Source organism: Sus scrofa, chromosome 3 (genome assembly GCF_054392235.1).
Source record: "Sus scrofa isolate SSC_HxYL_T2T_F1_AM1 chromosome 3, Sscrofa_HxYL_maternal_Yorkshire_Landrace_v2.0, whole genome shotgun sequence".
Taxonomy (NCBI): Eukaryota; Metazoa; Chordata; class Mammalia; order Artiodactyla; family Suidae; genus Sus; species Sus scrofa.
Genome location: NC_139385.1, coordinates 78,326,924 through 78,339,065, shown reverse-complemented (window position 1 = coordinate 78,339,065; position 12,142 = coordinate 78,326,924). Strand labels below are relative to the sequence as shown.

Sequence of the window (12,142 nt, the reverse complement as noted above, 5' to 3'; positions counted from 1 at the left end):
GGCACTTCCAAGATATTCAATTAGAGAAAATGCACTTCTATTTGTTCATGTCCTTTCAGAGACACTTACTTTTAAAGACCTGTGAGTAGACTCTGATGTGAAAAAAAAAAATGCTCTCTGTTGTAATTGCTACATATGAGTTTATAATTTTTACCTTTTCTAGAAAGAAAAAAAAAAATAAAGGGCTAGTCTTGATCAGTCTCCTGTAGTGAAAGATTTTTATGTAATTCAGCATTTCTTTTCCTATAAGGACTTTACTGTCTCTTAAGCAATATTATTTCCTTGTTGACCTTTTCATGAATATCAATGTCTGATTTTTTTTAATATGCAAGTGAACGTAGAGACTTTGTAATGGGCTCTCTAACACCTATCACAAAAATGTATATGAAGTGAGATACTCCAGAAATGAATGTTTTTATAACAAAATATATCTAACAAAAAGCAAAGAGAAAATAGGCAGGATACTTTGTTAAGCCTCTGGAGGTTTCAAAAAGCAAGTCCTCAGAATTTACTGAAGAGTGTCACTTTAGCAGGATACTAATCTCTGCAGACTTATAAACAAAGATATGTAGTAGGAAGTGACTTTGACTGTGAAAGAGATGTGACCTGCAGGAAGTACATAGTGCATACCTGCCCTGTAGGTCATCAGAAGTCACAGCAGGTCTCAGGGTTAGAGGGGAAAGCCTGCCATTGCTTCATGCCGTTTCCTGACCCCTCTCTCTAATGCCCATGGATCCAAAGACCCTTCAGAGTGACTGCACAATTCATCGTCTCACAAAGGCTCTGAGCCACCCGTTATTCGAATGATACAGAAATAGGAAAAGGCTAAATGTCCAGGAAACATAACAAACATTTCAAATAATATTTTACATATGGCACAAGCTTTTCCAAACTAGGATTTCAATTTTCCCTCATCCTCAGCATAATTTGGCATATAATGGTGATTCAGCCACCATCCTAATGAAGAGACTGAACTCCCCAGAGCTGGAGAGCTCAGACTGTGCAGACAACATTGGAATTTGGAGTCAGGAAGAGGTGATGTCTGCCTCAGCCCCTGCTCTTTCCTTTAAACTGCATTGATTATCAACCTCAGCAAATCCTGCCTAATTAATGGGGATGATTTTGGAGGGATTTCTACTTTAAGGAGGAAAGTACAATGTGAAAAGAACCACAGAAGAGGAGAGAGGCAGAACATTTGCAAAAGATCTCCAGCACCATTGCCTGGCAGCAGATTATTTTCAGAAAATTCAGAAAGAGTTCACTCTTCCTTAGAGATGCTTTGTGCTAATTCTTGTCCTATTTTCCCAAAGGTCTTTTCCTTCTATTTTAATATATTAGCAACTGCAAATGCAAAGAAAAGAGAGCACAACACATGGAAAATGAACTGCCACCTCACCCAAGGTTAATGTCTGGCTGCTCACTGGACACTTGTTCAATTCACCATCATGAAGGCAAACAGGCTGAAGCAAATCAACTAAGGCATCATTTCAATTCCTAGATAGATCTGTTTCTGCCTACTCCATACTGCCACTATTAATAAAGAAGGCAAATTAAGCACTGCCAGCAACAGGGGGTAAAAAGAAAGTGCAGGCATAAAAGCGCACAATTTACGAAAAGAATTACTCATATGAGTCATTCAGCATCACTCCCAAACACTCTGAAACTCAAAACTTGCTGTTTTAGGGGAGTGTGTGTTTGCATGTTTGTGTGAGAAAGAGAGCAACAAAGACAGAGATGGAGAGACAAAAAGCCAGAGCCAGAAACAGAGAGAAAGACAGAGACAGAGGGAGAGAGATCTACAAAGCCAGAGATAGATTACAAAAGCTGTTTGTGTAAGGTTTGCGTTAATTCTTTTTCGTCGCAATTGAACTCTACATCCAAATGCAGCACAGGATCACTGAATAACCAAGCACGTCACATACTGCCACATCTGACGGGGCCTTGTGTTGATGTCAGATTTTTCAGATATGACCTATATGGACATATAGCATTTGCCATCCCTCTATCTACTCTCAGCCTAGAGAATTTTAACTTTTCCATTAAGAGTATTAATGCATTTCTTACTTATTGGCATTCTTCAGGAAAAAGCAATACGAGTATTAGTTAACATTATTGAGTGCATTCCCTGTGACAAGCTCTGTTCTCAACGGAAATGTATATGAGCTGATTTCATTCCCTTTAAAATTCTCTGGGAACTAGGTCTAAAATTATCTCCCTTTTACAGAAGAGAAAATTGAGGCTCCGAGAAGTAAAGTAACCTGCCTAGAATAAGGCAGAGCTGAGTTGTAAATGCATGAACCGGTTCCCAAGCGTGCCTTCTTAATATGAACAATACCCAGTGGTAGCAAGGCAATCCATTTGTTTCCCTCTCCTGTTTACATATTATGTAAGTAAGTAGATGAGAGTAGGTAGACTCTGTCTTTGCCTAGGTACCCAAATAGAGAAGCTTGATAAAGTTAAAATAGTGAGAGTTGTGGTCTCTAGCTAGTGGAGCCTGCTCTCCCCCAGGTTCAAGGTAATGTGAGGGACAGCATTAATGGCAGAAATTTCACCATATGTGGTCTTTTCATTCAGTAGAAGCCACCTTTTGTTTCTCCATCCACATTCTTTACTTCTTAATTGAAAATTGTGAGATTTTGTGGGGGAAGTGTGTGGTGTTTGCCTCAGGTATCCCTTCTCAATTCTTTACGTAAATCAGAAAGCCCCTTTCCCCCAAAACTATGCTTCTCCAAAGGATGAGGGCAACTGCTCCAAGTTAACCTCTTTCACTTGACTTCAGTTTAACATAACAAGAGGTTGATTTTTTTCCTTCTACTTGTTTTGGGACCTGACACTAAGCATGAAGTGCACCAGTTCTCTCAACATTCCTGGACTATAAGTTCTGTTTCAATTTTTAGGACCTAAAACTAATGCATAAATCTAATTTCTAACCAGCTCTATGAAAATGTTGAAAAAATGTTCTAAAATTTCAAGTGAAATATTATTTGATTCAAGTCAATGGATAGCTAATAACTTTTCCTGAGTTTGAATTAGCGACTTCACTAAAAAGCAGATAATGGATGGGTGAAGCATGTTATGAATGGCCATAGATGATTCTCACTAATTTGAAGTTGTTGATGCTTTTTTCCAATATGATTTGGCCAGTCTTTATTCCAACTGTGAGGGAATAAGAAGAGCCTTTAGTTCTCATTTGATTTCCTGCAAGGCATTCGATTGTAAATCAAATACCCTACATGAGATTTTTGAGACTTCATGAAGTAAATGAAAAGACAAAGAAAAAGAATAAAATATAAATTGCCATAAAACAATGCATTTTTTAACACAAAAAAGACATAGACATTTTTTAAAAGATACCTTAGGGCATGTGGTTAACATTCCCTTATTAAAACTTGACACAGATTCCAGAGAGGCCTTCATTCAGAGAAGAGAACAATTATGTGATGAATTTAAAAGAAGTTTAAAATCATAACATAATATATCGACTGGTACATTTTTAGACATAAAACGACTTGGCAAAATAGCTCTCATTCTGTGATTTAATGCAAGTAACTGTGGTATGTATCACTTTCAAAATTAGGTTTTAAAAATGTATTATCTCATTTAATTATTAGAATGTTTTTATTTAATAGACAAGTTAGTATTTTTTTCTTTTGTCTTTTTGCCATTTCTTGGGCCTCTCCCATGGCACATGGAGGCTCCCAGGCTAGGGGTTGAATCGGAGCTGTAGCTGCTGGCCTACCCCAGAGCCACAGCAACTCGGCAATCCCGAGTTCTGCAACCTACACAACAGCTCACGGCAATGCCAGATCCTTAACCCACTGAGCAAGGCCAGGGATTGAACCCGCAACCTCATGGTTCCTAGTCGGATTTGTTAACCACTGAGCCACAACAGGAATTCCAAGACAAGTTGGTATTAATAAATAACATTTGTTTGTCTCCTTCCCAAAATATTTTTTAATCTAATCTGAAATTTCAAGTTATTAGGTTAAATATCATGAGATTCTAAGTTATGATGCATATATATCTGAATATTTAGGCATCTATCTAAACATTTATGTATAATCAGTGAATTATATTTCTTGGGTGAAAATCTAGAAGTCTCTATAAGGACATTTTTTAATTTATATGGGTGATAAATGAGTATAGAACAGAGGGTGTCAAAGTCCTGGGAAGAAGGATTGAGTAAAGATTCCTTTTTGGTGGGAAGATCTAGGCAGCCAAAGAACAAAAATGACATTGAGTGTGAGTTGAAATCTAAATGAGTGAACTAAAGGGAACTTGAGGTGTCTTTCTGGGACAGCTATAATTCTCATAGAAGTTATTGGTGTGAAAAAAAAAAGTTTATCTACCTGATAAATTTTAGCAACATTAATTTGAGTTAATGAAGCAAGTTGACCATCTAAATATAGCTGGGATGGCCAGGATTTTAACAATATTTTGAATTTATATATTGTCTTTTATAAGTCAGGGATTCTATTTTATATAGATTTTTCTTTTCCCTAACACTTCAAACTTATTGCTGAGTCCGTCTTAGAAAGTTTGTCTAAAACAATTGTATATGTTGTCGTGTTACCATTAGAGCACAGCACAGTGAAGTACAGTTGGGCTGCATTTATTTGACTGGTTTGAGTGTAACTGAAGGCTGTTTAGACACACATAGGTTAAAAAACAAATGATGTCATTCATAGGCAGGCAGTAGGTAGTGTTTGAGATACCAAGTCAGGGTTTTTGGCTAATGGGTAATCAAGTGCTTCAGTTAGCAACAAATTATTTGGGCAGTTAGCTTGAATTCTTTTTACAGCCCAATGATGATTTTTCTGATATTTTCAATATACTTTTTTAAAATTTCTCTCACACACTTAGATGGCCTGTTCCTTTGCAGTGACTTGTATTGTACTAGATCATGAATCATTCATATATTTTGGTTAGATTAGTTGTCTGTATCTGAAGAGATTTCTCTATCTTCAAGACTGACATGAGACTGCAAATGGTCACCATGGATTCAAGACTGTTCCAGAGGATAAGGACCTTTATTAAATTTACAGTTTATCTATTAAGAATTACTCTCTTAAGGTCAAGAACATGGGCCAGAGCCACTTGTAATTATAGTAAAATTTTCTTAATTTTATTTTGTCAGTATGTTAAGTAGAAACATATTTTAGATATTCACAGAATAATTTTGATGCTAGAAAGTATACCTCTAATTTTAAAATTATTTTTTGACCAAATACAAATGCTAAAAAGTTAAAAAAAAAATCAGGGTTTTTTTCCTTTCTGTTGATAAACTCACTTTCTCTTTATTGTTTTTAATAGCTAATGAAGAGCAATCTTGCAATCACTAGTTTTAATTATCATAACTTAAATTTCCCAAAGCACAAGTGGAAATTAATGACATGTTTATCAATAGACAACACTGAGATATAATATCGGCATAGAATCTTTGCAGAAAGAAAGACCAGGAAAACTCAGGTTAAAAAAAAATTCTCAATAAATCAGGGTCTCCTGTAGAATTATAAGTTCCATAACTGGTTTCTGTTCATTGAGTTATTTGCAATATTTAATATATTCTTCAGACCATGTTTATTTTAAAGTGTAGTTTGAGAATATTTTATGTGTCATTTTACAAGACTCTTAGATATTAAATATAAATACAATTTAGGTTTTAGTCCAAGGAGCTCAAACTCAAGTACGGAGATAGTATATAAACAAAGAGCTGTTGTGGGTTTTTTTGTTTCATTTTGTTTTGTTTAAGTGGATCGTATAATGTAAATTTGGAAAGACACAGAAAGCGTGCAGGTATGAGAATGCAGAAGAGTGTGACTCTAAGCCATTTAGAGAATTGAAGATAAAGTTTGAACTGTTCTTAAATGAGGGTGATTTTTCAAGTAGATACAATCAGGTAAAGTGTAATCTACATAGAGAGAAAAACTATGAAAAAAGACATAGCAAGAATAGTGTATTTTCCTTTACAGTTGTGAACCAAAGGGTTCCTGCTGGCAAAAGAAAAAAAAGTGTGTAATGGGGATTAAACAGAATTTAATTCAGTTAGAAGATTTGAAATTAGGTTATAAAGATTCTAAAGAGGTTAAGAATTTTGATGTTATCAGGAAGAGAAAGGAAGCCAAGGAAATTTTCAAATCAGGAGTGTGACATAGGATTTGTTCTAATGACAACCCTGGAGGCAATCAACAAAAATGAGGCTTGTAGCTTCATCCATACACTTCCTGAAAGGAAGGGCTGCCTTTTAAAAATAAATTTTTATTTATGTGCCTAGGCTGTGGGATGGAAATCCTGTGAAATCAGATTGTTATGATCATTATACAACTACAGATGTGATAAATTCATTTGAGTAATAAAAAAAAATGGAAAAAAAAAAAGAAATAAAAGAGGAGAAGGAAAAAAAAAGAAAAGAATCTGAGTGCAGCAGCTTGGGTTGCTGTGGAGGAGTGGGTTTGATCCCTGGCCCAGCACAGTGGGTTAAAGGATCTGGCATTGCTGCACCTGCAGAGGAGGCCACATCTGTGGCTCGGATTCAGTCCCTGGGCCAGGAACTTCCATATGCCACAGGTGCAGCCATATTAAAAAAAAAAAATGGAAAGGTAATGATACCAAAAAAATTAGACTTATGGAGTTCCCTGGTTGCACAGCAGATTAAATATCCAGCACTGTCACTGCTGTGATTTGGATCACTGCTGTGGTGTGGGTTCAATCCCTGGCCAGGGATTTCTGTATGCCATGGGTATGGACAAATAAATAAATAAATAAATAAGAACTTTTAATTTGAAGAATGAGTTCCATAAAGAAAACAAGAAATTTAAAAAAATAAAACAAAATAAAAGACAGAAAATTATAAAAACGAAAGAAGAAAAATTTAAAAATAAATAAATTTAATAATTATACCATACCTTATACAAACACAATAAATATTCAGAGATTGTTACACAGCTACACTTCTACGATTGAGTCCGAAAGACCATTTTAATTGACTATTACTTCACACTGATCAGAATATACATTTCCTTCCAATTCAATAGATTAGTTTCATCAGAAATAAAGAGAAATTTTGGTTATTCTCAAGGAAGCTAGAAATATAGGGATTAATGGATTTTGGAAACAAATAAAAATATGAATATGGTGTCCTTTTCTCTTCTTCCTACTCAGAGAAAGAGAGAGATAAGAGGAAGGGAATGTTGCCTATCTCAGAAAAAAAAATAATAAAATATTTTCCTTAATCACTCTGGCAAGGAGATATTTGTGTAAAACATTATTTTATGATAACCTTAAAAAAATACATGGATATGGATTATGATGATGGATCCACTCCCACTCCAATTGTATGTAATTGCATATTTCTTATGAAAAAAGTGATATTATTAAGCAAGTTAAAATACCATTTTTTAAAGCTAACATATATGGCGTGATTGATCTCTGGCCCATGTATACTTTTAAATCAGTTCACTGAGATGAAGAAATAAATAATACCAAAGAGATATGATATTTGGAATTTCATAAGAGTGATAATGTCCATTTCTAATTCTCATGATAAACATCTAAAAATGACAGATCTATATTAGGACTTTCAGCTCTCTTTTGAATGGAAAAAGACTATCAGAAATAACAGCATGCAATGAGAATGCAAATTAAATAGCTAAATAAATATTTATTTTCCTTCTTCCTTCCTTCCTCTGTCCCTCCCTCCCTCTTCCTTTCTTCTTTCTCTTTTTTTCATCTTTTTTTTATGGCCGCACCGGCAGAATGTGGAAGTTCCCAGGCTAGGGGTAATATTGGAGCTGCAGCTGCCAACCTAAGTCACAGCCACAGCAATGATGGCCTGAGCTATGTCTGTGATTTACACCACAGCTCATACCAACACGGGATCCTTAACCCACCGAGCAGAGCCAGGGATGCACCCAGTTCTCATGGATATTAGTAGGGTTTGTTACTGCTGAGCCACAGTGGGAACTCCAATAGCTAAATATATCTATTCTAACAAATAACTTACAGCATATTGAAGGACTTTGTAAATACCAGTTAAAGAATGAAAATTTTAAAACTAGAAAGAACAACATGTTGAAAATTTAATGGAATCTTAAAGTGACATATTTTCAGATCTATCAAGCAAAATAACAAGATGTTCCTTTGTATGAGTACAAATATGAATTAATTTCCAATACTATGATCTAATCAACTACAGGATTTAATAAACTGACTTACTTTCTCTCTTCTTATGCACTCATTTATAGTGTTTGAACTTTGGTACCAGAATGTTTGAACCTGGTACCAGAATGAGTCTTACACAAGACACTTCTCTGGGTCAAAGGGCTTTAATAATCCATATCTATAAGTGACTTCATAAAAATGTCACAAAACACTACCCCAAATCTACTATTCTATCTAATAGGTATATGTATTCACAATACATACAACAAATGATCAAATGGGCTCTATATATCTTAATTTTTCAATACTATTCCGTGATGTTTACTTCTGATCTCTTTAGATTGCCTCTAGTCCAGAAGACTACAATCTGTCTGAACCTGTGCAAATATTACCCTTTGCAGATAACACATGAGTTATATACACAGGGGGTCCTTTGGGTTTTCATTTACACAGTGCTGTAATTTATCTACAATGCATCTGTCTTTCTTAGATGTCTGCTTTCACTGTGATGTGGAGAACAAGAGATGGATATTCAAAATATTTAAACAACCATTTGTAACAGAGATTCTGATATATGATTGCACAAATCAACAAGGCAAACAACCAAGAGTAGCTTGTTCACAAAATAAACTATTTTTAAACAATCCTACTATAGAAAACATTCAACCTTTAGAACAGCATGCATCTTTAAGAATTTACTTATTTTAAAATCATGGACCACAGTTCCTGAGGAATGATTATCATAGTTGGTCTTGGAACATGCCTAAACAATTTAGTCTCTTTCACGCACACATAAAAAAACCCCAAAACAAACAAAAAACAATAATTACCTCTTACAGTATGCCAGAGTTGTAGTGGATGGACCAAGATGGCAAAACCTATACTACATTTCTAACTTCTAATGACTTTTATAAACTCTTTTCATCCTTTATTTTCCTTAGTATTATCTGTGTGATATTTAAAAAAGATTTATGGAGTTCCCATTGTGGCTCAGCGGAAATGAATCCGACTATGAACCATGAGGTTGCAGGTTTGATCCCTGGCCTCACTCAGTGGGTTAAGGATCTGGGATTGCCATGAGCTGTGGTGTAGGTCACAGACGTGGCTCAGACCTGGTGTTGCTATGGCTGCGGCGTAGGCCAGCGGCTACAGCTCCAATTAGACACCTAGCCTGGGAACCTCCATATGCTGTGGGTATGGCCCTAAAAAGACAAATAAAATAAAATAAAATAAAATAAAAAAATAAAATAAAATAAAATAAAATAATAAAAAATAAAAAAGATTTACAGTGTGATAGGAAGTATAAGTTTGTATAATGGAATAATGGAGGTAACAAGCCCTTTGCTAGAGAACATGCTATCCTGAGGGTTAGATGTATTCATATTTTGTAAAATGTGCTTATAATTATTCAACTGCTGTATAAAGATATTATATTAAAAATGTATCTATTATAGTGGATATATTTAATCAATTTATATTAAATCATGTAGGTTAAGCCTACTCAATTTAAGAAAACTAATAACAAAATCATAAACACAATTTTTCGTAAAAATAAAATGGCATGTAAGCAGCAGGCTCTCATATATATATTCTCGTAACTCATCATTACGGGCCCAGCATACTCTCGCTGCACTCCTCTGTTTCTTAACTCAAATAGCATCATATACAGATGAAAAATGAATATTAAAATAGAATTGAAAACTAAGAAGACAGCTATTATTTTACATGGAATGAAAATTTCAACAATTAAATAAATAGATCCTGACTGAGACTCTCCTACATGGAGTATGTGTGTATAGTATCATGAAATAGTGATCCCTGGAAAGACAAAAGTTAATGCTTCCCTTATTGTCCACTATTGTTTCAAAGACCCAGGAACTGCCCAACAAAGAAAACTGGTCGCCCACTTTCATTTATGATTCTAAACATATCACTTATCTTTAACATTAAACATTGGAAGTGGAGCAGTATGTGTCTAAAAGTACCTTTAGGCTCAGCCTTGCTAGATTATAAGTATAGAGAAAACAGAAAAATTCATATACAGAAAGATCCAGAACATATACCACTTATACTTGTTTGTCATTTAAAGAATTATTTGAAGACTGAGTCTATTTGAAAAATCATAAAGCAAAAAACTGAAAAAAAATCTTATAAATATGTCAGGAAACACTGATGATACATGTTAAAAAAAGTATATTTTTCAAAAATTTGGAATAAAATTAAACTTCAATGTTAATAATAATAAGATGAGAAAAATACAATAACTCTACAGGGATTCATATTCCTCTAATATAAGGGTACATTTAGTAATAAGAAGAGTAGAGGTGCCTTCAGCAGAATAAAATCCTCACAAGAAAAGCATGTTTTTGTCATTACAATAACTTGAATAGCAATTCGTGAAAAACTCCTATTCTATCTTGCCTCAAAGTACAAGCATACCTCTGAGATATTGTGAGCTTAGTTCCAGACCACTGTAATAAAGTGTATATGGCAATAAAGTGAGTTACACAAATTCTTTGGATTCCCAGTGCATATAAAGGCCATGTTTATATTATACTGCAGCCTATTCACTGTGTAATAGTACTATGTCTGAAAAATATATATAATTTAAAAGAAACTTTCTTGCTAAAAAAAATTGCCAATCATCATCTGAGCCTTCAGCAAGTCTTCATCTTTTTGCTGGTGGAGAATCTTCCCCTGATGTCGACGGCTGCTGACTGATCAGATTGTTGGTCACTGAAGATTGGGCAGCTGTGGCAATTTCTTAATATAAGACAATGAAATTTGCTGCTTCCATTGACTCTTCCTTTCACTAACAATGTCTCTAGAGCATGCAATGTTGTTTGATAGAATTTTAACCCATAGTAGAACATTTCTTTTCAAAATGAAAGTTCTTTCCTTCAAACCCTGTCAATTCCCTCAAACTGTTTTATCAGCTAAGTTTGTCACATTCTAAATTCTTACTTATCATTTAGCCAATCCTTAAAACATTTTAACAAGAGGAGTTTCTACGTCAAGAAACCACTTTCTTTGCCCATCCATAAGAAATAACCCTTTCTCCATTCATGTTTTATTACAAGATTGCATAAATTAAGTCACATTTAAAGGTTTCACTTCTAATTCTAGTTCTCTTGCTATTTCCACAACATCTGTAGATACATCCTCCACTGAAGTTTTGAACCCCTCAAAATCATTCATGAGTGTTAGAGTTAACTGCCTTCAAACTCCTGTTAATCTTGGTATTTTGACCTTTACCCATGCCATGAATCATCAATGGTGTCCATGACATCTAGAATGGTGAATCCTTTCCAAAAGCTTTTCAATTGACAATGCACAGATTCATCAGAAGAATCGTTATCTAAGGCAGCTATAGTTTCAAGGTATGTAATATTATTTACATAGTAAGTGTTGATTGTCAAAATTATTCCTTGATCTATGGGCTACAGAATGGATGTTATGTTAGCAGGCTTAAAAACAACATTAATCTCACTGCACACCTTTATTAGAGGTCTCAAGTAACCAGGTTATTGTCAATGAGCAGTCATATTTTGAGAAAAATCTTTTTTTTTCTGAGAAGGAGTCTCAATGGTAGGCTTAAAATAGTCATAATCTATGTTGTAAATAAATGTGCTGTCATCTAAGTTTTGTTGTTCAATTTACAGAGTGCAGGCTGCGTCAATTTAGCATATTTCTAAAGGGCTCTAGATTTTTGGGAATGATAAGGAATATTGGCTTCAACTTAAAGTTATCAGCTGCATTAGTTCCTAACAAGGGTCAACCTGTCCTTTGAATTGAAGTCAGACAATAACTTCTCCTTTCTATATATGAAATTCCAAATGGCATCTTCTTCCAATAGAAGGACATTTCATCTACATTGAAAACCTGTTGTTTAAAGTAACCACTTTCATTATTTATCTTACTAGATCATCTGGATAACTTGCTGCAGTTGCTGTATCAGCACTTGCTGCTTCCCCTTGCACTT

General features: G+C 34.6%; 1 protein-coding gene across 4 annotated transcripts in view; it reads right to left on the bottom strand.

Moving 5' to 3' along the window:
• Nucleotides 1-12,142, bottom strand: part of LRRTM4 (leucine rich repeat transmembrane neuronal 4) — a 755,797-nt gene that overhangs the window by 708,879 nt on the left and 34,776 nt on the right. The window lies entirely within an intron of this gene.